The following is a 26,951-nucleotide window of genomic DNA, read 5'->3' on the forward strand; positions in this document are numbered from 1 at the left end:
CTCTTATAATCATGCTACAGATCTATAACTGATGCACTAGATTTGACCCAGCAGGGGTGCATGGCTAGCAAGCATGCAAATAATTAACAAGTCAGGGTTAAAAAAAAAGGAATTAAATATAAAGCTGGTATATAAAATGGATCCTGGGATCCAAAGTAGGATAAGAGGGAATGCTCAACTAATCTGTTCAGAATAGCAAGCTGTTTCTTGCTCTCCTCAAATTTAACTCTGAAATAGTCATTGAATTTAACTCAGAAATTATTTTCTCTCATACACAGCTCTCCAACCCTCAGGGATAACTCAATTTTATGAGCTTCAAAAAAATGAGCTCCCCATCAGCCTCTCACATGCTCTAAAACACACCCTTGCTTTCTCTTCCTTGGTGATCAGTGGGGTAAATAGTGGCACAATTGTGGGACGAGGAGAGGAAGGAGATTTGTCCTCTTTTCTTCTCATGTGATGTTTTAGCAATAGCACAATTTCAGAAGCCTGCAGACATTTGCCATGACAAAGAGGCTGAGCAATAAGGAGCAACTCTTTCTCTCCCTATGTGATTCCGCTATGAATTGTCATGTATGAGAAACAAGGAGGGCTTTGGGAGACAGTGAAGGGCTGGTGTGGAAGGGAAATTGGGAATTCTTCTCTAGCTCAGATTTTGATCCTACCTGGAGAAGGACTGAAGCAAGAATTAAAAGCTCACCTCGCATTTGAGGCTGGCTTTTACAAACTCTGGGTTTTTAACGAAGCCTGGCTCAGGAGAACTTTGCAAGCAACTCTGTAGATTTCACCTGACTGCGACAAATTATAATAGCTGATTCTCTTTTCCTAGTATTTTGCATGTGATCAAAATAAATAGCACACTTTTAAAATAACCAGTTGTAGGAAGGGGCCTTCACGTGTTTCGCTTTGGTGTTCTGCCTCTTATCTCAAGAACTCAAGCAACATACTCAGCTTTTACGGTATGTTGTCCTCAGAAGTACACTATGCAGAGAAATGGTTCAAGGCCACCAGTGAACTTGAAGGTTCAGAGGGAATTTGAGCCCAGGTCTATGCTCAACATTCTCTCCACTCTACCAAGAAATACCAACTTCATTGAGAGGTGTGGGGAGAGATGATCCCAGCCAAGTTGTTCACAGACCAGAGCCTCTGCCCTCCCACTGATCACCCAGATGTAGCAGTTTAGCTAGGGAAAATTCATTCCACTAAGAAAGGTGCCTGCCAGGTTAGAAACATTGCTTTCTAAAGATGACGTCTTACCATTCCATTTCTAGAGGAAGATTATAATTTTCTCACAAATCTATAAAGGAAATAACACATTTTTATCATTAATTTGTTTTTTCAAGGTCTTGTTACCATTTCCCCATAAAATAACATCTCTTGCTCCACCCATGATGAATCCTATTGACCAATCTGGGGAAACGGTGGAAAGTCAGCAACATAATATGTAGTTACTTGTAAGAAAGGGGACAATAGTCCTTTGGAAAGTGGGTCAGAAGCAAATTAATGAATACTTGATTCATTCATTCAACAAACCTAGCGTAAATCTAAAACCAACCATAGAAGTTTTCATTTTTACAAAATGAAATGCATTTTTCCAGTTACAAAAGTCATCTGTGTGCTTAAAGCAAATCTTCTGAGGCACTGCTGGCTTTAAAAATGAAAATCACAAGTTGGAGTTAAAGACTTGGCACTGAGCAGGAAGAATGATCTAACACATGCTTCCTTGAACAGAAAAAGGAATTTCATAAAAGAACTGGGCAGATTTTGGTTTCTCTGATATTCAGCACTCGGCACTGCCTGAATCCATCCATGACGTCATTTGACTGTTGGCTTTCTTGTCAACAAGACCATAAAAATCCCTAATAATTATGACTGACCTCCTCCAAACTTTGATATTTTGATTCTCTATTCAAATCCATTGAAAGTAGCTAATATAATGACACCAGTTTTATGTTGCTCAGATGAACACGCTTCCTTACTTACCATCCTTGAAACTCTTCATTGGGTTGGTCCCCGTTCCCAGCATCAAGGTGCCTCCTCTATACCCATGATGCAACAGACACAAGTATTTGAGGAACAGAGGGATCCATTGTGTCTTGTATGAGATATTTTATTGCCTAAAGCAAAGGACAAGATGGGGCTCACCACCCCATTCCATATACAGAAGCTTTTTTCAGTTGAATCTTACTTCAGTATTTGTAATGGGATGGCATCCTCCACTATACCCTAGGCCAGGACTGTCCAAAGTCCGCCACGGGGGCCCTAATCTGGGCCGCTGGTTGGTTTAATCCAGCCCCCATGGCAGTTTATCTCCTGGGGTAAAATCCTAAAGAAACCTCAGCAACTTCAATCCTTGAAAAAGCTCAACAACTTCAACCCTAAGAAAAGGTCAACACATTTGGTCGGCACTTACGGCCCTTCACTTCATCAAATGTGTCCCTCTTTGAAAAGATACCATTGCCCTGGGCCATGGGTTAGTTTAAGCGGGCAATGGCATGTTGTGCAGCATACACAGCTCTGCCCTCTAACAAATGGGAAAGGCCAGACAGCTGCCCCTGCTGCCCATCATCACCTGCGGAGGTCAGATGTACATGGAAATATTCATGCTTACAGTTGCTTTCATAGGTACCTGAACCCCTCCTTCATCTAAAAACTATCCACATGCATGCTGCTTGAAACAATGCAGCGTATGTTTGTTTGTTTGTTTTGCTTTTGACCATACGAAATTTCAGGAAAGAAAGAAAAGTGGATCTTGTTTATGCTGGAACTGATGACCCTTTTAGAATACTGAATCGGTAGGACTCTTGAGTTTGTCAGCATGTCCCAAAGCCTGACTGAGCAAGAATTCCGGTAATGAGAGCCACCATTACACTTTTCCAGTAGTATCCAGGAAGAAAGTTTATATGGAGGAATTTGAACCTTGCAGAGAAGAAAAACAAAGAAGACCAGCAAGAGGCAATGTTGTAGTCATGTAGGCTTGCATTTATCGCTGCTTTTTCTCAACCATTTCTCATTTATTTTGTTTAAATAGCCTTCTTGAGGCAGTGTTGGTGGTCACTTTTCGAATCTGAAAGTAATGTGGAGTAATAGGTGGAGTAGGGACCTCAGTACAAGTACTTGGGGTTATTTACATGTGTGCATGTCATGAAGTCTGGAAGAAATATATAAATTATAATGGCAATTTTCTGTGAGGGGTAGCTGCTGAGCGACAAGATTTAAAGACTGTGTGTCAGGTGAAAATAGTTAAAAGGTACGAGAATGGGACTGAGTTACTTAAGGTTAGAATCCTTAACCATCATTTGTTGTGCTGAGTTTGTCATCCATGCCTTATTTAGTGTCATGGATCAGTGCTGTCCTTGCAGCCACTTGGAGCTTGAAACAATCTCTCATGTTCACCTACTGTGGACGTTATCAAAGGGTTAGAGAACACATAATGTATCGCCTTATTAGGAGGCGGCCTTAGAGATTCTTTTGTGTGCCTTCCTTGAGGAATCCAATAAATCTGTTACTGAACAGGTGGCAATGTCTCAGAATGCTGTGGTATTTCTTAGACCTGCTGTGATAGTTAGCTCCTGGTTTTGTCGCCCTAAATAATAATGGGTTCCACTGAGGCTGTGATTTTTGTACTGGTTCATATTTTGTACTTTGTTTAATGGTCAGTCAGCCGTAATAAACATTTGATTGATTGATAGTGTCATGTTGGCAAAAGTTACTTAAAGAAGCTCTTGGCAAGCTCAGCCCTGGTTCTGGCGTGACTAACCCCCTTCGCTTTTTTCACAGGACCTTAAATACCAAGACAGCCTTGACTTGCTTTACTTTCTGGCATATTCTATTATGTAATCAGCCAAAACCTTTGCACATGATCTCCTCTATTTGTCCTGATATTATTAATGGCTTTGCAATATTTGACCAGGGGTAGCAAGAGTCATTCAGACATATCATACAGTCAACCAAGACCACACAGTCTCTTAATTAAAACCTTTTGCTCAACATGTTGAAACATATAAGGCAACTTACATAGCAACTCCAATCCAGAGCCTGGTTAACATGGTTTTCACACGCTGTGAAATATATAATGTACAGTAGATTGTGTCCTGCCTCTGGGCCTTTTTCACACCTTATAATTTTTAATATAAATTTTATATTACATGCTGAGATGTAATATCATGAACTGTGAATGTTTGAAAACATATGTTTTGTTTGGAGACACCCATTAGAGAGATTATCCAAGGTTCTTTGAGTAGTCACATGGTAGGAAATCTGATTTTATTGCCATCTTGTGTGTGAAATGGCCTGCCTGGCTACCAGGCATTTACAACACATCTGTGCCTGCTGGTACTTCACTGTCTTAAAAGAGTTGGACAGTGGCTCCTCTGTGAGGGTTTACTGAAGAGATATAAAGGAACAGGAATGTAGTGTTCGTGGTATGATTTAGAATTTTCTGCATTTAGTTTAAGTAAACTAACAAAGGTCCCATCTGCACTATACTTCTAAATCAGTATCATCACCTTAAACAATCATGACTTCCTCTAAGGAATCCTGAGAACTGTAGTTTGTTAAGGGTGCTGAGGAGACCCCTATTCCCTTCGCAGAGACACAATCCCCAGGGGTCTCTGAGAATTGGAATTTGTTGTTAAGCCACTCTTGGAATTGTAACTGAAGCAGAACCAGCATGGTTTCTTGCAAGGTCAAGTCCTGTCACACTAACCTATTAGAGTTCTTTCAAAGTGTCAACAAGCATATTGATAGAGGTGGTCCTGTAGACTTTCAATGGTACTTTGACAATTGCATTTGCCATTTTATAATTATTTATTATTATTATTATTATTATTATTATTAATTTATACCCCGCCCATCTGGCTGGAATTCCCCAGCCACTCTGGGCGGCTTCCAATTTTTTTAAAAAAATACTGTAATACATCAAACATTAAAAGCTTCCCTAAATAGGGTTGCCTTCAGATGTCTTCTAAAAGTCTGGTAGTTGTTGTTCTCTCTGACATCTGATGGGAGGGCGTTCCACAGGGAGGGCGCCACTACCAAGAAGGCCCTCTGCCTGGTTCCCTGTAACTTGGCTTCTCGCAGTGAGGGAACAGCCAGAAGGCCCTCGGTGCTGGACCTCAGTGTCCGGGCAGAACGATGGGGGTGGAGACGCTCCTTCAGATATACTGGACCGAGGCCATTTAGTGCTTTAAAGGCCAGCACCAACACTTTGAATTGTGCTCGGAAACGTACTGGGAGCCAATGTAGGTCTTTCAAGACTGGTGTTATATGGTCTCGGTGGCCACTCCCAGTCACCAGTCTAGCTGCCGCATTCTGGATTAGTTGTAGTTTCCGGGTCACCTTCAAAGGTAGCCCCACGTAGAGCGTGTTGCAGTAGTCCAAGCGGGAGATAACCAGAGCATGCACCACTCTTGCAAGGCAGTCCGCAGACAGATAGGATCTCAGCCTACGTACCAGATGGAGCTGGTAAACAGCTGCCCTGGACACAGATTTGACCTTTGCCTCCATGGACAGCTGTGAGTCCAAAACGACTCCCAGGCTGCGCACCTGGTCCTTCAGGGGCACAGTTATCCCATTCTGGACCAGGGAATCCTCCACACCTGCCCGCCTCCTGTCCCCCCAAAACAGTACTTCTGTCTTGTCAGGATTCAACCTCAATCTGTTAGCTGCCATCCATCCTCCAACCACCTCCAGACACTCACACAGGACCTTCACCGCCTTCACTGGTTCTGATTTAAAAGAGAGGTAGAGCTGGGTATCAGCCGCATACTGATGAACACCCAGCCCAAACCCCCTGATGATCTCTCCCAGTGGCTGCATGTAGATGTTAAAAAGCATGGTGGAGAGGACAGAACCCTGAGGCACCCCACAAGTGAGAGCCCAGGGGTCTGAACACTCATCCCCCACCACCACTTTCTGAACGCGGCCCAGGAGGAAGGAGCGGAACCACTGTATGACAGTGCCCCCAGCTCCCAGCCCCTCAAGACGGTCCAGAAGGATGTTATGGTCGATGGTATCAAACGCTGCTGAGAGATCCAGCAGAACTAGGAAACAGCTCTCACCTTTGTCCCTAGCCCGCCGGAGATCATCAACCAGTGTGACCAAGGCAGTTTCAGTCCCATGATGAGGCCTGAATCCCGACTGGAAGGGATCCAAATGCTCCACTTCTTCCAGGCGTGCCTGGAGTTGTTCAGCAACCACTTGCTCAATCACCTTGTCCAAGAATGGAAGATTTGAGACTGGGCGATAGCTGGCCATCATGGCCGCATCTACCCAGTATGGAGAGATCATCGTGGCCGCATTCACTCAGTATGGAGATATCTTTTTGCAGCTCCTTGCAGTCTCATTTTGCTTTACCCATCCTCAACAATTTGGTATCATCAGCATACTTGGCTATATCACCGCTCAGCCCTAAGATAGTTTTTGGACAAGTTATAAAACGCAGGTCCCAATAGCAATCGTTGGGTGACTCCACTTTTGTCAGTCAGGAGAATTATCGAGTTATTCCCACTCTGTGCTTCCTGTTACTTAACCAGTCCCTGGACCACAAAAGGATCTCGCCTCTTTTTCCATGATTGCTAAGCTTCCTCAGAAGTCTTTGGTGAGGTACTTTCCCTGTAAGCAAGTGTGAAGTGATGCACATTGGGCCCAAAGCCCTAATTTCACATATATACTCATGAAGTCTGAACTGACAGTGTCTTGCCAGGAACAAGAACCTATAGCCTTGCTGGGTAGCTCAGTTCAGACATTGACCGAGTGTGGGCCAGCTGTGAAAAGAGTGAATTCTATGCTAGGGGTCATTAGGAAAGAAATTGAAAATAAAACTGTCAATATCATAATGCCTTTATACAAATCTATGGTGCGACTGCACTTGGAATACTGTGTTCATTTCTGGCTACCTCATATCTCCTCAGAAAGGATATTGTAGAGTTGGAAAAGGTTCGAAACCAAACGGCAACCAAAATGATCAATTCCCCTATGTGGGAAGGTTACAACTTTTGGAGCTTTCTCGTTTAGAATAAAGGCAAGTATGGAGGGACATGACAGAAGAGCATGGTTAGGAGAAAGTGGATAGATATTTTCCTCCCTTTCGTGTTCATACGAAAGTTGTGCTCATTCAATGATGCAGGAGATTCAGGACAGACAAAAGGAAACACTTCTTCATGGATAAAGCAATTGTTTTATGAAACTCACTGCCACAAGATTTGGTGATGGACAATATCCTGATGGCTGTAAAATGGGATTGGACAGATAACATGAAAAATAAGGCTGTTAGTGGTTACTGGTCACAATGGCTATATGTAGCCTTGAGGTTCATAGACCGTTTGCACCAAAATATCAGCTGCTGGCAGCCTTGCTTATGGCCTTCCCAGAGGCATTTGGTTGGCCACTGCAGGAATCAGGATGCTGAACCAGCCATACTGCTGGTCTGATTCACAACAGCTTTTGTTACATGCTAATTACGTATGTCCCAAGAAGCTTCCCCTTGCTTTTCTGGCTTTCAGCAGGCCCACAAGCATCTCATACTCAGCAGGGTCCCACCCCCACCCTCAGCTGCAAGCTATTTTGTAGAAGCTAGCTCACTTCACCCTAACTGAGGAGGCATCAATGTTCCCCTCACTCCTTAGCTCTTTCGTCATATCTCTGCTGGACTGGCATCAAGCATTATTTTGAGGGCATTTTCCCACATGTGCATCATGCCAATGAGGTTTACTGTTATTCATTATCCTGACATTTATTCTTTTCACATAAAGACTTCCTTGGATTGTTTGGGTTTTTGGGTTTTTTTGTTAGTTTATTGTTTTATTGTTTTATTGTTTTATTGTTTTATTGTTTTATTGTTTGTTTTATTGTTTGTTTTTGTTTGTTTGTTTGTTTGTTTATGAGAGCCAGTGTGGTGTAACGGTTAAGAGCGGTAGATTTGTAATCTGGTGAACTGGATTCGCGTCTCCGCTCCTCCACATGCAGCTGCTGGGTGACCTTGGGCTAGTCACACTTCTCTGAAGTCTCTCAGCCCCACTCACCTCACAGAGTGTTTGTTGTGGGGGAGGAAGGGAAAGGAGATTGTTAGCCGCTTTGAGACTCCTTCGGGTAGTGATAAAGCGGGATATCAAATCCAAACTCTTCTTCTCTTCTATGTGACTGGGCAACTGTGTTCACTGCTTCAGCCCCTGGAGGTTAATGGAAAGCTAATTGTTGCATCTATTCTATTTTCAATTTTGCAAGGTCAAAATTATTATCTCAAAAGCCCTTTAAATCGAGTTATAACATCTCTCACTTCTGCATCCCTTAAATTGCTGAATTATGATTCAACAGGCTTCATAGAAGAGCCTGATTCCTCCCCCCTCCCCTTTACATATTTCAAGTTTTATGTTTCTTTCCATTAAAGTTTCCAACCTTTCTCAGACGTATTTAGTTTGGCAAATGGAGTAATGTTGAGTCATGGAAAAGATTTGAGAATGAGCTACTGAAAATGTATCTAATTTCTCTTTGTGTAATTTAGGAGCAGGCAATGGATAAGTGGGTAGAATCACAAAGTAACAAGTGGTTGTTGGGGTTTTTTTTTCTGTCTTCAACCCTACTTAAATTTGATGGCCCAAATGTAGCCTTTCAAAAATCTCTAGGCTAGTGCTTCATTTTCTCTAAATTAGATAGCGTGTGTATGTTCTTTAAACACCAAGAGATTAAATTCTCTTGCTTTTGATAGGGGTGATGTTGCCACTGCTTAAGCTGAATCTCAAACTCCGCAGTTCAGTGTTACATCAGTGCCATGCTTGGAGCAGGTCCCACTGTATTCAGAGAGGCTTTCTTCTGAGTATACATGCATAGCATGGGGCTGCACAGTGTCAGTCCTAAGCACACTTTGGGAATCAGCGGGATTCCCTTCTGAGTTAACATAGTAAAGTGGTTTCTGTCTCTTGCAATCAAAATGACAGAACCTCTTGCAGAATTCCTCAGACCAGTCCAATGTATTTGGGGGTGTCTAGAAATGGAGCTCAACATTTTTGTGGATTCAGGGCTGGAAGCCCAACAATTTTTGGCAGTTCTAGGGTGCAATCACTGTCTATTCACCTCATTTAAAGAAAAAATGAGGGGAAAGAAGCCTCAGGCTTGTCTGTTGTCTGTTGCTTGTCTGCCAATTAGCCCTAAAGCATCTTCCTACAACACTCACTGGGTTCTCTCACTGCGAGAAGTGAAGTTACAGGGAATCAGGCAAAGGGTCTTCTCGGCAGTGTCACCTCCCTGTGGAACACCCTCCCATCAGATGTCAAGGAGATAAAGAAATACACAAGTTTTAGAAAACATCAGAAGGCAGACCTATATTGTGAAGTTTTTAAAGTTTGAAAGCAGCTCAGAGTGGCTGGGGAAACCCAGCCAGATGGGCAGGGTATAAATATTATTAATTATTATTATTATTATTATTATTATTATTATTATTTACTACTTCTACCACTACTCCTCAGGATTCAGCTGTAAATATGTTTTCTTAGTTCAGTTTTCATCAGTGGATTTATATTTACTTATTTATGCCTATTACTAAGATGCCATTCAGGGAGCATTTTTTTTAAAAAAAGAAATTTAAAACATCAGAAACATGTTTTGTTATGATTGATGTCTTTGTCTAATGCAGAGGTGGAAAACCCCATAACGGCCCCATATGTTGTTGGACCCCTGCACCCCAATAGTTTCTACCAGCATGGCCAATGATTAGGGAGAATGGGAACATCTGGCAAAATCTGGAGGCTGCATGGTCCCCTTCCCTGGTCTAATGTCGTATTGAAAATATTTTATATTCACTTATGCGGCAATCCTATAGACCAAAAGTCATTTTATTGTCATATTATATGGCTCTTCCCCCAACCCCAATGATCATCAGGACAACAACCTATCTACAACACAAAATGGCCACAGCACCTTCACACAACAACAGTTTCTTAAGATTCCTTTGGGAAACCTAAACTTGTTCAAACCTGGTTTAGGATAGTAATGTAGATGTGATCCAAGTAACAATAATAGGCCCTACATAAAGAGTCCTGTTGTGGTCATGCCCTGCTCGAAGGCTTCTAACAGGCCACTGTGAGAATAGGATTCAGGGCTCTTCTTGAATGAAAGCAAGTGAGTTCATCACTATGTGGAAGACAGACAGCTGACTGAAGTAAACAAAAAGCTGGTTGAGGATAAGGTTTCATTGAAGCTTAAGCCAAGTCAAGAGTGCAAAGTCTCTCAGAGTGCTGCCTTTCCATTTTACTTTTTCCTTTGAGGTAATATACAACTGCTCCAAGGATAACCCCACTGCCTGACCTCCTCTGAACTGGAAACTGGAAATGCTAATTGCTGTGGTTGCAATTTCCAAACCAGTGGTGTGAGCCAGAAACTGTACTTATTTAGTCCCATCTTGCCATTTTAGTAATAGTCATGTTCTTCAAAAATGACAGAAAGGGAGAAAATGAGAGAGATTTATGTCAGCAATGAGTAAATAAGTACGCAGTCCCTTTACTTTACATGCCTTTGCAATTCATATCTCATTGGGGCCATTTTGGACCTAGTTTGTTCTCTTATCACTAAAGTATCTTATCACTAAAGTCCTCGCTAGAGTAATGAAATCTATGCCACATGTATTGATATATATTATCTGTGTTCCCTGGCTGGGTCTTATATACCTTGATGAAGTGCTGTGATTGGCCACTGAGTTAATTGTAATCCTATGCTGCACTGTGGTGTCGGGTCAGAGAAGAAGTAAATAGAGGGAGAGGCTGGAGAAACCCTTTGTGAGGAAAGGTTACAAAAGACAGTGGGGGGGCGTGGCGTATGCAGGGCATGATAGAGATACCCAGTGTGGAGAAACTGGATAGATAATTTTTCTCTGTCTCTCATAATGCGAGACTGTGGAGAACAGACAAAAGACTTATTCTCACAGTGCATAGTTAAACTATGGAATTTGCTGCCACAATATGCAATGGTGGGCCACCAATTTACGGTAGATGGCTTAAAAGGGGGATTAGAAAAAAATCACAAAGGATAAAGCTATCAGTAGATACTAGTCATGATATCTATATGTTATATCCAGCACCAAGTTGGCAGCTATGGGGAACAGGAAGCTGAACTATGTGTCTTTGGGCTGATCCAGCAGGCCTCTTAAGTTATCTCTTGAGAAACTCCATTTTCCACAAGAGACTTTTAACTTACACCACCTTTTGTTACAGGTATAATGTTGTACCACCATCAAGGATAGAACCAACTACTAAGCAAACATGAACACCTGTGTTGAGAACAACACCCATTCCACCCCTTCAAATGCACTTAGCTCTGCTAAATTTTTATCCTTTTACTGCAGGACACCCACTGTCATAGTTTGCACAAGTCTTAGCCATCACTGCAAAGGGCTCACAACACTGGTGCATTTCCCCCATAGGGAAACTGCTGGTGCAAGGAAGTTTAGGAGCAATTCTATCATAGATGGATATCCTGTGCCAGGTCCTGCTAATTTTGTGGGTTTTGTACATAACTATACAAAATAAATGCTCTTTTAGTCTTTAGCTATGCATTGTGGCATTATTTTACTGTTGTATTATTATTTAGTACTCTATATTAAATTTGTATGCTGCTCTATACCCATAGATCTCAGGGTGGTCCAGAACATATAATATGTTGCAGTAATCTAATTTAGAGGTTACCAGAGCATAGACATCAGTAGTTAGGCTTTCCCTGTCCAGATAAGGGCACGGCTGGGCCACCAGCTGAAGTTGATGAAAGGCACTCCACACCACTGAGGTCACCTGAGCATCAAGTGACAGCGAAGTATCAATGAGTACCCACTCCTTCAGAGGGAGTTTAACCCATCAAGAGCAGGCAACCTCCCAGCCATCTAGTCTGGGGAACCGCCCACTAATAGTGTCTCAGTCTTATCTGGATAGATCTCCAGTTTGTTGGCTCTCATCCAGTCCATTTTTGAAGTAAGATGACAGTCCAAAACATCCACTGCCTCCCATGCAGGTGTACAGGAGAAAGAAGTAGAGCTGTGTGTCATCAGCATATCGCTGACAACATACTCCAAACCTCTGGATAACCCCACTCAGCAGTGTCATGTAGATGTTAAACAGCATGGGGGATAAAATCAAACCCTGTGAACCCCACATTGAAGGCTCCATGGGCCTGAAAACACTCCCCAAGCAACAGCCCTGGGGAAAGTCCACCCAAGTAGGGCTGGAACCACCGCAAAGCAGTGCCACCCACTCAGATTGCAGCTCCAGAAGGATACTATAGTTCATGGTACCAAAAGCTGCTAAGAGGTCGAGGAGAATTAACAGGGAAACATTTCCTCTCCTCACCGAGGTCATTATACAGGGTGACCAAAGCAGTTTCTGTGCTAAAACCAGGCCTAACCCCAATTGTAAATAACTGGTTCAAATAATATTTTGGTGAAAATTATAGTGCCATCTTCTACTGTGTGGTGTGTGGCTTTTCTTTGATTTCCGAAAGCTCTGATTATTGCTTTCACGAAAGTGGCTGTACATTTCTCCTGTTACTAAAGTCCTGGTGAACAAACAAGGGCGATACCAGGGAGTTTTATGTGTTTGATTCAAATGCATGTCTTCCCAAAGATCATCGATGATTCAAAACAGATGAATCTTAAAGATGTCAAAACAGATTTAAATTTTAAAATAAATCCAATTTGATGGCACTTGTCAGGGGTTCAGGAGCAGAGTCACAGGAGAGGGAAGAAACGGAGAGCGAGGGGGAGGAGTCGGAAGGAAATGTCAGCGGCGACAGTAGTCCAAGGTCTCTGAGTCTCTCCAGTGACTCGGAGGATTCACAGAAAGGGGCCCCCATGGTCAGGGCAAGGGGAGTGCCCAGGGGGACACCTCGGGAAGAAGGGGCCAGAGGGGACTCAGAGAGTAGCAGCTGGAAATCCGGACCAGCGTCCCCCCCAGAGTGCAGTAGGGGGGAGGAGTCCAAGGCATCGGGATCAGGGAGCACGCAGGCAGAGGGAGAACGTGAGGCAGGAGTGGCCACACCCTCGTCAGGGAGCGAGGAAACGGTCATCCGGAAAGTAAAACGCGCGCGCGCGCCAAGTTCAAATGTACAGGAGGGCGGCAAGGTGGGCAGCCCGGGTAGGGAGCCAGGTCCTAAAGCCCGCCGAAGAGAGGGGGAGGAGTCAGAGGGGTCAAGCTCTGCGTCGGAAGAGTCCAGGAGGAATGAGACCCCGGGGGGTAGTAAGACCCAGAGGAAGAGAGAGAGAAGGAAGAGGTGGAGTAAGATTAGAGTCTTAAACTGGTGCACAGAGGGTGGAGATCCAGACAGAGCTTCGCCGGTCTAAAGTCCAGACGTAGGGCTGGGACGCTGAGACTTGTAAATGGAGACTATTCTTCAATAAAGACTTTGATACTGTACTATCGGCTAGCGTTGGTCCTTGGTGAGCTGGGACCCGGAGCCAGCCCTGACAGTAAGCTCTGTCTCCATTTTAAAGTTTTGGCACCAAGAACCTCGCCACGTGAGTCGGCGCAGCGAGGACAGAGGAGGGGTGCTTACAGAGCTCACAAAACTCAGGCAAGATGACGACGGAAGAGCAGATAAAAGCCCTGCAAGAAGCGGTGACACAACTCAGCACGGAGGTAATTGCATCCAGGAAGAGAGAGGAGGAGATGGTTACCTCCTGCCGGGATCTCCAGGCCAGGTTGGACGTGCTTTCCAAACAGGGGCAAACGGGATCCAAGGCAGAAGGCATAGGCTTGGGGAGAAGGGGAGGAAGCCTTGTATCGCATTTCGACGGGAGTTTGCAGCAGTACCCCAACTTCAGAGCAGACCTGCTGTTTGCGCTGGATTTACTTGACAAAGACTTTAGAGATGAGAGAGAGAGAGTGGGGTTTATCTTGTCCCATTTGCATGGGGAAGCCAAAACGTGGCTGCGGAATCTATGGAGGGACAATGATCCAGCGCTCCAAGATGCGAAGGCTTTTATTAAAGCAATGGACTCATGCTTTTTATCAAAGGTAGACGTCGATCTTGCCAGGAGGGACATACATGGACTTAAACAAGGCAAAGCCAGCGTGCGGCAGTACCATACTCGATTTTTCGGACTGGTTCATGCCCTGGGGTGGGAAAAAGATTCTGCGCCAGTCAGAGACCTCTTTTGGGAGGGGTTGAATGCAGAGGTAAAAGCGGAGATTGGAAGAGGGGAGAGACCAAGGAGCACCCAGCAGGTAGTCCAGAGGGCTCTGGAGATCGGGGTGCATCTAGAAGAACGTCCTTGGAACAGGGAAGAAGGGCGTTGGGGAAGGGCACCAGCCAGAGCACCTCCCTTCCTTCCCAGAGAAGCAGCGCGTGCACACTCCACACCCTCGCAGGGAGGGGGAGAAGAGCCGATGGAAATCGGAGGTGCCAGGGCTCAGTCAGCTAACAGAGCCCTAACGCCGGGAGCAGCCAAAACGAAGCCTCCTAGAGGGAACAGGAAGTGCTACATCTGCGACAGTGCTCAACACATGGCGAAAGAGTGTCCCCAGAGGCTCCACAAGCACACTGCAGCCTCCGCAACAGTCGCAGAAGCAGCTCAATTGAAAACGCAGCAACAGTTAAACGACGGAGTCTGGCTGGAGGAAGAGGCACTGGGGTCCAGCCAGACAAGTCAATGAAACAATCCCCAGCACTTTTGCAACCCACAGACCCCCTCCCACCCAAACCAGTGGTGCAGCTTACAGCGTCTCTCCAACTGCCCAATGGACGCACTCTGGAGGTGCCGATCACCATTGACTCCGGCAGCAACGCTGACTTTATAGGACTGGAATTCATCCAGCAGCACAGTATACCACTGCTACCAGCCACGCTGCCCCTGAACGTTGTCACGGTGGATGGCAGAGACTTGTTAGGGGGGCAGGTGGTGCAACAAACGCAACCAATGGTGATGCGGATTGGAAATCACCGAGAAGTCATCAGCTTTAATGTCACACACCTGTCGGACACGCCTGTAGTCCTCGGCATGAGTTGGCTGCACAGGCACAGCCCAGCATTGGCGTGGTACCAACGCCAACTGACCTTCGGCTCCTCCTATTGCGCGGAACATTGCATCCTTCCTAGCCCGGAAGAACAAGGGGACGACCCGCAGCTACAATTAGGCACGCTGCAAGCAGTGCCGCGCAAGTACGCAGCGTTTTTGGAGGTTTTCTGTGAGAAGGAAGCGGACAAGCTGCCCCCCCACAGGCCCTATGACTGCAAGATTGACCTCCTGCCAGGAGCGACGCTGCCAGCCGGGAAACTGTATTCCATGTCTGAGGACGAGCTGCAGGAGCTCAAGGAGTTCATAGACCTCAACTTGAAGCGCGGTTTCATCCGGGAGTCGAAGGCAGCGGGGGGCAGTCCTGTATTCTTTGTGAAGAAGAGGGACACGCCCCAAAAAAGACTTGTGGTAGACTTCAGAATTTTAAATTCCAGAACCAAGCCCGCGGCCTTTCCCATGCCCAAGATAGATGACCTGCTGGCGACGGCGAGGAAAGGACGCGTTTTTACAAAGTTGGATCTGCGAGGGGCGTACAACCTGATTCGCATACGGGAAGGAGACGAGTGGAAGACTGCCATGTTCACGCCCCTGGGCACATATGAATACAGAGTTATGCCCTTCGGTTTACAAAATGGCGCCCACTGTTTTCAAGCTTTCATGCATCACGTCCTGGCGGGTCTCCTCTACAAGACATGCGTCTGCTTCTTGGACGACATCCTGATATTCTCAGAATCTGAGGAGGCCCACGAAGGTGACGTCAAGGAAGTTCTGCAGAGACTGCAGGAGCATCAGCTGTATGCCAAGCTGGAGAAGTGCCAGTTCGACAGGACGGAGGTGGATTTCCTGGGCTACAAGCTGTCGGACAAGGGGCTCGCCATGGACAGCGCCAAGGTTCGCGCAGTGTTGGACTGGAAGAGCCCGCGCAATCGGAAGGAGGTCCAGCGGTTTGTGGGGTTCGCCAACTTTTACCGCAAGTTCATCAAGGGGTTCGCGATGCAGACGGCGGCCATTACTGACACGCTCAGCTCTAAGAAGAAGAAGTTCATCTGGACGGAGCAAGCGGAGCAGTCCTTTCAGAACCTTAAGCGTCTCTTCTCGTCCGAAGGGCAGCTACTGCATGTGAATCCCAGCAAACCGATGAGGGTTGAAACAGACGCCTCAGACAGAGCCGTGGGCGCCGTACTGTTGCAGGAGGACCCGCATGGGGACTGGAGACCGTGTGCCTTCTACTCTAGGAAGCTCAGCAAGTCGGAGCAAAACTACACCATCTGGGACAGGGAGTTGCTGGCCATTCATGCAGCATTCAAGGCGTGGCGACACTTCCTCGTCGGGGCCAAGCACACCGTGCAGGTCCGCACGGATCATAAGAACCTGGAGTACTGGCGCACGGCAAGATTCCTAAACCAGCGGCACATCAGATGGGCGGAATTTTTCGCGGATTTCGACTTCAGGATAGAATACATCCCAGGCGACAACAACATCATGGCGGATGCACTGTCCAGGAAGCCGCAATACCTCGAAGAGGCGGCACCAGCAGCGGCCAAGCACATTTTCGCTCCGAAAGCGTGGGCGTGCGCTGCAGCAACCGTGGACTTGGAGGCGGTCCGCGGAGCACTGCAGAGGGACCCCTTTGCACAAGCCAAGATGGAGGAGGTGCACAAGGGCACGGTGAAGGACGACGAGTTCCAAGTACGAGACGGATTGCTCATCCGCAGAGGGGCCCTCTACGTACCGGGAGACGACCTCCGGGCGAAAGTACTGCAGCAGTTACACGACGCACCCACCGCCGGGCACTTTGGCAAGGAGAAGACGGCAGAACTCGTTGCCAGAGATTTTTGGTGGCCCAAGATGCGGGGAGAAGTCGCGGAGTACGTCTCGAGGTGCGACACCTGCCAAAGGGCCAAGTCAGTGCACAAACCTCCGGCGGGACTGCTCGAACCGCTGCAGACTCCGAGCGAACCGTGGGAGAGGGTGGCCCTGGACTTTGTCACGGATTTACCCAGCTCAAGGGGTAAAACGGCAGTGCTAGTGGTGGTGGACATGTTCACTAAAATGGCCCACTTCATTCCGTGCGCGAAGGTGGCCACGGCAGAACAGACCGCCAAACTGTTCATAGACCACGTCTTCAGAGTGCATGGACTGCCACGGTCTATCTTGTCCGACAGGGGGCGCCAGTTCATTTCGAGCTTCTGGCAGAAGCTGATGGGTTTCCTGAACGTCAAGATCAACCTAGCGTCGGCGAGACACCCGCAGACCAATGGACAAGCGGAACGCGTCAACGCCGTCATGCAGCAGTACCTGAGATGCTACGCAAATCAACAGCTGACGACATGGGTGGACTACCTGCCGCTCGCTGAGTTCGCTTACAACAACACGAAGCACGTGTCCACAGGGGTGACGCCGTTCTTCGCCAACAACGGGAGGCATCCCAGAACCTTCCCGGGATTAGAGAGACTGGGGGAGGGGGAGCCACAGGCAGCGGAAGTCTTGGCGGCGGAATTGCAGGAAGTCCACGAGCAGCTTAGGAGGCAGTTAGAGCTGGCAAAGCACGCATACAAACTGCAGGCTGACAAGCACAGGAGGGTTGGTGAAGACCTACAGGTGGGAGACTGGGTGTGGTTAGCGGCCCACGCAGTGCCGACCAGATCCTTAGCTAAGAAGAAACTCGGACATAAGCAGCTAGGACCTTACCTAGTTGAGGCACAGATCAATCCGGTGGCCTTCCGGTTGACACTTCCGGAAGGATCCAGAATGCACCCAGTATTCCATAGGTCGGTGCTCACGCCCTACAAAGCACCTCACCGATTTCAGGCGCAGGGCACGGCACCAGACCAGTATAAGGAGATCCCCCCAAGGAGGGAGTCGCCAAGAAGGGAACCCATCAACCAGGTCACAGAGATTTTGGACTCGAGATGGGGGGAAGAGGGAGTAGAATATTTTCTCGCAAGGGAAGGTACCCCGGCCAGCGCCAACAGTTGGGTGCCGGACTATGCCCTGGACGAGCCTCTCCTCAAAGAGGAGTTTCATGCCTTGTTCCCACACAGGCCCATGCCAGCCGAGTATTTCGACGACTGGCTTTTCACACCCACGCTTTCTACCAGCACGTTCCAGGGATTCACCTCGGACGAAGAACCAGCATTAGACACACGTTCACCGGAGGGCTCGCCCTCGGGGTTTGCCTCAGACCGCTCGTTTTGGTGGGACAATCGAGGAGAGGAGAGGTGGCTGAGGGGCCCTTGGCAGGCAACGGACCCAGAGGGGAACGAGGGTGAGAGGGACATGGACGTGATGGGGGAGGACGTTGGGTTCGAGCATGGCGGCACGGAGATGGAAGCAGAGGAGAACGAGGTCGGCGAAGACATGGAGGACGAGCCGGATTTCTCTAACTGGATGCACGCCACGGGGGACGAACTGTATCCACCATTCACCCCCACAACGACGGAGCACCCAGCACCCCCGCCGGAGGAAGGGGAGGGGGGAAGGGGGGCTTCGAGGGGGGGATGGATGTCAGGGGTTCAGGAGCAGAGTCACAGGAGAGGGAAGAAACGGAGAGCGAGGGGGAGGAGTCGGAAGGAAATGTCAGCGGCGACAGTAGTCCAAGGTCTCTGAGTCTCTCCAGTGACTCGGAGGATTCACAGAAAGGGGCCCCCATGGTCAGGGCAAGGGGAGTGCCCAGGGGGACACCTCGGGAAGAAGGGGCCAGAGGGGACTCAGAGAGTAGCAGCTGGAAATCCGGACCAGCGTCCCCCCCAGAGTGCAGTAGGGGGGAGGAGTCCAAGGCATCGGGATCAGGGAGCGCGCAGGCAGAGGGAGAACGTGAGGCAGGAGTGGCCACACCCTCGTCAGGGAGCGAGGAAACGGTCATCCGGAAAGTAAAACGCGCGCGCGCGCCAAGTTCAAATGTACAGGAGGGCGGCAAGGTGGGCAGCCCGGGTAGGGAGCCAGGTCCTAAAGCCCGCCGAAGAGAGGGGGAGGAGTCAGAGGGGTCAAGCTCTGCGTCGGAAGAGTCCAGGAGGAATGAGACCCCGGGGGGTAGTAAGACCCAGAGGAAGAGAGAGAGAAGGAAGAGGTGGAGTAAGATTAGAGTCTTAAACTGGTGCACAGGGGGTGGAGATCCAGACAGAGCTTCGCCGGTCTAAAGTCCAGACGTAGGGCTGGGACGCTGAGACTTGTAAATGGAGACTATTCTTCAATAAAGACTTTGATACTGTACTATCGGCTAGCGTTGGTCCTTGGTGAGCTGGGACCCGGAGCCAGCCCTGACAGCACTATTAGCAATCAAGTAATAGACAACAGATTTTTATTTCAAATCATTCTTTTTTTTTAGATTATGACACAAGCAGAGGCCACCCAGTTTAAATAAAAACAGGGGGTGTAATTCCCAAAAATGCAACTACAGTGGTACCTCGGGTTACATACGCTTCAGATTACATACGCTTCAGGTTACAGACTCCGCTAACCCAGAAATAGTACCTCGGGTTAAGAACGCCTTGGGAGTTGAATGTTCCGGGTCCAGAACGATCAAAAACAGGAAGTACCGTATTTTTTTGCTCTATAAGACGCACCAGACCACAAGACGCACCTAGTTTTTGGAGGAGGAAAACAAGAAAAAAAATATTCTGAATCTCAGAAGCCAGAACAGCAAGAGGGATTGCTGCGCAGTGAAAGCAGCAATCCCTCTTGCTGTTCTGGCTTCTGGGATAGCTGCGCAGCCTGCATTGGCTCCATAAGATGCGCACACATTTCCCCTTACTTTTTAGGAGGTGCAACTGTACCTCAAATGAGCTAGCATGGCTTAGGGTTGCTTTATGATTTGTGTAGAACTGGCTGTTCTCTCAGCTGGTCAGATTTTTGAAGACAATTGTAGATTATTAGATTATTGTCAAGTTAGTTCACATTTCTGTTTTTCTGCCACCAGAAATTGATGTTCCCCCAGATCTTTTAACACTTTTTGAGACCCAGAATCCAAATATGTATTTCACCCTTTTGATTACTTCACTGCATGCACCCTTAGCTTTTTAAAAATTGACTGCTCCTCAGTATTATCCAGGCTAGGTGTTTAAGGCAGATAGGTTTATTGCTAGCTACTGAATCATCAGCAATTGTCCTGCTTGAACTTCAAGATACACCAGTCACTTAAAAAAGAGAGAGAGTGAGTAAGGGCTGACCTAAAGATTTGACTTCCTGACACACAGAACATCCTAATACACTTAAAATGAATCTTCTGAGAAGAATATGAGAGGCATTCAATGAAAACTAATAATTCATGACATGAGTTAAAAATAATGATGGCTGAAACTGAAGGGACATATAGTCTGCATTTGCATTTTAAAAATTAACAAAGGTTACTCAGGATTCCAAGTGCTGGCTTTTCCTAGAAATTTAGATATTCCTCTTTTTTAAAAAAACAACAACACACAAATTGGGATCCAAAGTTCACAAACAACAGGAAACTGTAAGAACAATCAAAATCAATTCAACTACACTTAATGCAAGTCTTCTGGCATAATGCATGTTTTATAAGGTGATTCATATCTTCTTAACTGAACATTAAAAATACCAAGTAAGGAGCGCTCTGCCACTGTGGTAAATTGTCTTTTGTCCTCATGACTTGGAGAAGCAAGAATAGGTATAATTTGATTGGCTGATGCCAGCAACAGGTGCTATTTTAGTGCCAGAGAACAAAGTTAAATGCAGACATACCATTTTTGAAAGCACAAGATCACTCTGATAAGTGATTTGCAGGTTTGTATGCATGGAGAACATCATCATCAACATAATCACGATAATAATAATATTAAATAGGCTCAGGGCAGCTAACACCACCAGTAAAATCACAATAAAAACATAATAGGGGAGGGGGGGACAATTTAAAATATGGGTTAAAATACAATTTAAAATGCAGCCTCATTTTAATAGTAGCCCATAGTTCAAAACCATAAGGGGAGGGAAACATAAGGGTCAGGCTGAGTCCAAAACAAAGGCCAGGCAGAACAGCTCTGTCTGGCCCTAGTTGAGACCAATCTAACCACCTTGCGACCTGGGACCTCCAAAGTGTTGTCATTTGTGGACCTTAAGGTCCTCCACGGGGCATACCAGGAGAGGCGGTCCCGTAGGTATGTGAGTCCTACGCCGCATAAGCATATTTGAGTTGTGCGCATATCCACAGTTTCCTATGGGGAATGAAAATGCATACTGAATTTCTAGAAGTAAGAAATTTCTTGGACTCACACTTAAAGACACTGCCAAAGAAGGGTGTGTCATCTGCTGCTACCTGCCCTTTTGGCATTTCCAGAGTGCACCCTTGGAATTGTCTCAGTAATGTAACTTGCTTATCTTAAGAGCATATACTAAGAGCATAAGAACATAGAAACATAAGACAAGTCCAACTGGATCAGACCAAAGGCTTACCTAGTGCAATATCCTGTTCCTCACAGAGGCCAACCAGATGCATCTAGGAAGACTATGAAATTGCCCCCTGACTCTCCCACTGTTGTTCCCCAGCCACTGATATTCAGGGGTTTTATATTTAGCTCTGCAAAAAAGAAAAGAAAACAGTTTGTGGGAAAGCAAGTTATGCACCTTTTGTTTTAAATGATATTCAGACGCAAGAATCATTTTTAGAATTTGTCCCAACTGTAAAATGTAGCCTTTCAATTTGTCCTGAGGGATTAAAAAGATGTAAAATTATATTCCTTACTGGATCAATGGTCTAAGCATAGACCCTTAAGCCAGTGTGTCAGTGGTTTGAAAACTGAAACACAATTCCAGTACACAAGAGACAATTAGGAAGGAAAAATGTGTGGGTAGAGAGTTGGAGTCACATAATACTAAATCATGAAAATAACTACTAACATTCCCACTGAAATTACATTTTTGATCATGGCTTGCCTGCATCATATGTGTACAATGTCCACAGATGAAACAGTGTCAAATGACAGCTTTGCCAGAAAAAAATTATCCATTGGTGTGCTGTCCAGGCCAGCACTATGTGTAAGGAATATCTTATATGAAACTTATTGGACCTGCTCACCTTAGAATTCTGTAATAGACTCTACTGAGGGAGCAGATTATTGCCCAGCTTCCATGTAGACAGTGAGAAATCTACTCAGTGACCCCAGTTCACTGAAATTTCTGGAAAACAACAATGCAGGTTTGGAAGGGCCATGCTTGAGCATGAAAAGAAATATATTGAATGCTTTTAAAGATATAAAATTCCTAGAACTGTTGGAAAGACTCTTGCATGTGAACTCTCCCATCCAAGTTGCTCAATAGTGTGACTCCATTCGAGGAGGCTGACATCAGACTCTTGTGTAACCCATGAGCACAGCAATGCCAGTTTTGCAAACACATTCCGTAATTTTAAAATCTCACCAACATGTTATATATAGTTCAAGGTAGTTTTCCGAAGTATGAACTCACTTGTGTGCAGAGTTACTTCCTCTTTATTTAAAGGAAATAGGCAATATAAAGAACATAGTCGGGGCAATAGAACTTCCACAAAAAGGCTTCCATCTGTTTGCAGAAGAGCTGGCAATCCAATGGAGGCTGATGCTCCTGGAAGGGGAGGAGAATTTTCTCCAGTTCCTCCTTCTGCAGGAGATCACTCCCCCAAAGTAAATGATAGCAGGCTGCAGTGGGAAAAGAAATCAATGGCAATCACTTTCCTTTTTCCGCGAGTACAAGGTTCTGTGAGTGGAACTCTGCTTCTGGAATCTCAGAAACCATCCTGTTATATTTGTGGCAAGCAGACTTTTTTTGCTCAAAGGAATAATTCTATTTCTTGCAGGTGCATCAGTATAGCAGGCAGAGTTCCATAGTAGGTGCTAATGGAACAGATGAGTGGCTTTTCCAACAATATCTAGGATTCCAAGTCTCTTTCCCTGGAGTGCTTCATGGCTGAAAGTTGTTGCATCCAATTTGATTATACATTGTACTTTTAATAGCATAGTATTTCAGCAATAGGCATGTGTTTTGTATTCTGCTCATCTCTGCCACTTACTTTATTACTTAGATACAGTTCATACATAACCTGACTGCCCAATCTCTCCCATGGTGAAGGAGTAGGAATTAGACCCACTCCTCCCATAGTGTATGACACAATGGCTGCATGTACATCATATTCAACCTCACTTTCCTTGTAACCCCAACAAGTTTTAGAAAATCCCCAAAGGTTGGGTTCTTCCCTGTGATTCTCTATAACCACTAGGGATGGAGGAGAAATCAATTCACACTTTCTGAAAAAAAATACACAAACAGAAGCACATCCATCCTTCAAAATCTGCACTTCTCTGAATTTTGCAAAGCAGCTCTCTAGCCAAATAATGCGTACAAAACTGCACTTATTAGGGTAACTTGTGCATAAAAGCACATGTATTAGTGAAAATAACATACAAAAATGTGTTATATATAAGAATATTGTTTTGCAAAAAAGTGTATGTTAGGCACAATTGCACACAAGCATATATGTTAGGAAAAATTCACACTAAAATTCACTTACGAAATTTTATTTATATATAACTCTAACTCTACCTAACTACACACACACACATATATAACAAAGGGATGTACAAATGTGGAGAACTGAACATAAATCTGGAAAAATTAGAAACAAAAACTGAAAGATTCATCCATCCCTAATTACCACACAAGTGATTTGAGAGAGCTCCCAAAATAATGTTTTTGGAGTCAAACTTGAAGCTGGAGACAGTTTTCTAGGGTGAGTTGCAAGCGACAAGATACAAAGACAGAGACATTTTTCACTTCTGTTATAAAATTAAATTTCTGACTTCCAAATTAGAGTGCTTTCTGAATAAAGGCACAGCTCATTACCTCAGCCAAATTTGAGTGGCCCAATGATGCCAGGTGTTCCTGAGAGTTTGGCTGTGGAACAGGCCTTAAGTGACTAAGCACGTGATGAACAGAATAGTTCAAAAGTATTGTATGGAGGTGTTTGCTAGTGGTGGTAACTAAGGAAGGGACTGTGGGGACTAGAAAGCACATGAGGGATTCTTCAGAAAAAAATATGGGATGTGCTCCAAATAGATCTTAACATGATGTTGCGACCTCCGTTGCTTCTCCTGTATTAGAATGAAAGTGCCATATCACTGCTACTAAATCTTCGGCCAGTACAATGTCTGACATGGAAGCTTACAACCTGAACTCATAAATTAAGAATGTCTACTCTATTAAATGACTTCTATAATTATTGCCAGCTTCAACACTAAAATGTTAGCAATAGGTTTGTATGCCTGAAATGCTGTGTTCTTTTTACAGCAAATCAGTTTGGATGATATTCTAGATCTTTGCCAGATGTGACAAAGGAACACTGAAGCCCAAAGCTTGCTTATCCTTAAATCACCCCTCTCACTCCTTTCCCCCTCACACACACACTCCCCAAAGTGGGGAGAGAGAAAGATTTGAATTCTGATCTTTCAAGATAAATATTAATTTTTAAAGCTCTGCTGACCCTTATTACATTAAAATCAGTATGAGTAGATTTTAAAATGCTGGCGCTAAGAACATAAAACCTTTCCTAAGTCCCGATTATCAGCACAAAAGACCTAATGTAGTGACGTCACCTTGGAAAGAAGGCAAGGATAATCTCCTGTTCATTGCCACATTATTGAGGAGCTGAGAGTATTTCTGATGAATACACCTCTCGGCTCATACATATGCTTAATTAGGATTGACTTGGAACACTGCACGGTGCACAGATGGAACAAGTTACGGATTGTATAAGCGGCAATGTCTCTGGTTTTCAGTGTGGTTAAGTGTCTTGTCTTCCTACTGTACTGCAACACTTTCCAAGCATTTTTGAATATTTAACAAGTCTCCAATGGTGATTTCCTCCAGAACCAGATGTCGGCTTTGCAACTTTCTGCAGTATAAAGTTGACAGGAAAGGGTGGGGGGAGGAATGGAGGGAAAGAGGCACAGATCCGAGACTGCAATCCTAATCACACTTGCTAACGAGAAGCTCCACTAAATTGCATGGGGAATTACTTCCAAGCAAATGTGCACAGGTTTACACCGTCAGAGCTAAGTAAGAATATTCTGATTCCTAGTGTCACATTATTTATTTGTTGTAATTAAATATATACTAATAAGCTGTATTGTGGTTTGTTACACCTGCATATTGAAGGTGCAGATGGGACTCCAGATTGCACTACTCTTCCTGATTGCATGCCAACCACAACATTTTGTTTGCTCCTTATCAGCATTCTTTAGTCAACCTTTAATTGCTGGAAATTCTTAAAAAGATGAAAAGGTGGTGGGAAAGCCTTCCAAAGATTGCAATTTATTTTTAATGGCCTGCTGTCTGACTGCTAGAGGGATAAACAACATTACACAGAATGCAGCAGCCAACAGCTCCATTTCCAGAAAGTTATTAATAATTGTGAAGAGATCCAGTGAGGTGCAGCAGAAACTAGGCTCAGACAGTTGGCATGGGAGGGAGGGGGAATAGCGGTGATGGCAAATGCTTAAAACCTTTCCTTTGTTTTGGCAAAAGTGCTCATCTCTCTACATCTACTTGCAAGTTGGGAAATGCGGGGAAAATATTTGTTTACTTATTCAAGAATTATAGATGCATTAGCCACAATACTGAATCAGGCATGTGCCCTATGGCTTATAGAGCTGTCATCTGAGTGCAAGGCTCCCTTTCAGCTTCTAGGGGTACCAATGGGAAACCCAGGTCAAGGCACGAGGTGCGAACTGGATAGAGTTTTATTTTGTCTGGGTAGCATCAAACTTCTCTAGTCTAGCAGCTCTAGTGTGTTTGTGGAGCTTTCCAGGTTTATGTGTATTAATCTATGTCAAGGATGGGCAGGGACATTCGGTTGGCCCCCACGAAGGGCACAGGCCCAGGGAGGAACAAAAATTGTGCCTCTGGCTCAGAGTGGCTAGTAGCCCGCTCGTCGGCCCATCTGCATGCTCCCCAGGGCGCTCCTACACTGCTCTGAGCAGCCAGATGAAGCATGCAGGTTCCTCTGGGCAACTTGGCAGAGGAATCTGGTCGCTGGTTTGGGCCAACGCAGCAGCCCCCCAGTGCCCCCTCCCCAGTTGGCTGGCGGCACTGTTAGAAATGTGAGCAGAGTGCTCAGGGAAGAAAGATGAGAGAGCAGGCAAAAGTTGCAGGAGGAAGAAAGAAGGGAGGGAGGGAGGGAGGGAGGGAGGGAGGGAGGGAGGGAGGGAGGGAGGGAGGGAGGGAAGGAGGAGGCAGAAAGGAAGTCAGCAAGTGGAGAGAGGCAATCAGGCAGTCAGATGGAAGAGGAGGAGGAGGGGCAGAGTGGAGCAGACCCTTATGACCATGGAGGAAGTCACTGGAGGAGCACGAAAGGCGACAAAAAGCAAAGTTTTTTCCATTTTTGGTCCATAGTCTGTCCCAGCTTTGGAGGGGCCGATATGTCTTCTTGCCAAGAGCACAGGGGAGCCTAGGTACATCTCTGAAAGTGGGGAACATGTAACCCTCCAGATATTGTTGGACTACATCTCTCATCATCCCTTATCAATGGGTCACGCTGGCTTGAGCCAATGGAAGTTTGAGTTCACCAACTTCTACGGTGCCACAGGTTCTCCACCCCTGATCTTTTTCTCATTCTCTTCCATGAGCCTGGGAATGTTCCATGGATGCCAGGGTGGTTCACAGTTAAATGAGTGGATTATTACAGGGCATAATTATCAGGACAGCCCCTCCATGCAGAAGTTCTAAGAGCACATCAGAGCCCTCAAGGATTTGGATCGTGCCTTCATTAGAAGTTATAATTTATAATGAGTGTTACATCTACTTATTCTCAGGAGGCCTCTCCTTTGTTTCTGACTTAGCTAAAGCTTCAGAGTCCTGCTGTATGTCATGCTTTAAACACAGATGCAATACGTTCAAGGTTCAGTCGCCAGATTTTCCAGGTAGAGTTGAGAAAGACTCCTGGAAAGTCACTGGCCAGTTTCATCTTTCAGAA

The 26,951-nt window shown here is 45.7% G+C and overlaps 1 protein-coding gene across 5 annotated transcripts in view; it reads left to right on the forward strand.

Annotated features, from left to right (window-relative positions):
• Nucleotides 1-26,951, forward strand: part of IGF1 (insulin like growth factor 1) — a 68,063-nt gene that overhangs the window by 15,960 nt on the left and 25,152 nt on the right. The window lies entirely within an intron of this gene.

This window comes from Podarcis tiliguerta (genome assembly GCF_965153285.1).
Source record: "Podarcis tiliguerta genome assembly, chromosome: 10".
In the NCBI taxonomy this organism is placed as follows: domain Eukaryota; kingdom Metazoa; phylum Chordata; class Lepidosauria; order Squamata; family Lacertidae; genus Podarcis; species Podarcis tiliguerta.